Source organism: Phoenix dactylifera, unplaced genomic scaffold (assembly GCF_009389715.1).
Source record: "Phoenix dactylifera cultivar Barhee BC4 unplaced genomic scaffold, palm_55x_up_171113_PBpolish2nd_filt_p 001017F, whole genome shotgun sequence".
Taxonomy (NCBI): domain Eukaryota; kingdom Viridiplantae; phylum Streptophyta; class Magnoliopsida; order Arecales; family Arecaceae; genus Phoenix; species Phoenix dactylifera.
Genome location: NW_024068371.1, coordinates 153,788 through 154,795, shown reverse-complemented (window position 1 = coordinate 154,795; position 1,008 = coordinate 153,788).

Genomic DNA, 1,008 nt, shown 5'->3' with positions numbered 1-1,008 from the left:
GAGCACGACGAGCTGGATGACTCTGTACCGAAATCTCTGACTCAGCAGCCTGTGGCACAGATGGTCCATGGGTCCTCTCTCTCTCTCCGGAGTGCTCCTATCTGCTGCCTCAGATCACTGATCTCAGCAGATATGACGTCTAATCGGGCGTCCAATCGGCTCGTCAGCCCGTCAGTGATAGTCCTCGCCTGAGCTGACATGAGCTCAGTCATCCTGCTCCAGAACTCATCCGTATCTGTCGGAGGAACGGATGACGATGGTCCAGCCTCTGAGGGTGCAGTAGGATGATCCATATGCTCCTCATCCTCATCCTCTGGTGCATCTCCCTCTGGTGCCTCACCCTGAATGCCTGCTCCAGTGTTAATCCATTGCCCGTTCACTTTCGCATATCCCATGCGTATAAGTGTCCGTGCAGTGTATGTGTCAGTATGATGCAGACTCTTGGATGCCTCCTCCTCGAGAGCTAGACCGTGCTGTCGGAAAATCAAGGTGAGTATCATACCATAAGGTAGTGATACCCTGGAGTTGCACATCACCTTCCTCATCTGTCTCAGTATCATGGCCGGAAGATTTAGGGATGTCCCCTGAATCATACACTCCATCACTGCTAGATCTCGCTCTGTGATGAGATCGAATCTCCCGGTCTTTGGAAATAAAATCCTATTTATTATACCGAGCAGTAATCTCATTTCAGCGGAAAGAGAACTAGCTATTACCTTCGTGGAAAAGTCGAAGTTCTCATTTTTCATGATCAACTGTAGAGCTCTCATTTTGTTTTCTGGCTTTTCCGGAGTGGCTCCTATGCAGGGTAGATGAAGTAGTTCACTCAAGCTCTCCTCGGAAACTCGAACTCGAACCCCTCGAACTTCCGAAACAAGCCCTCCCATACCAGTTTTGAGGAAGGCATAGAACTCCTGAACCAATCCGGGGTAGACTACCACATCTAGGGAGCAAAGATACTCCCAACCTTGCCTTTGGATCCATTCCCTCAACCGAAACCCTTCTTGA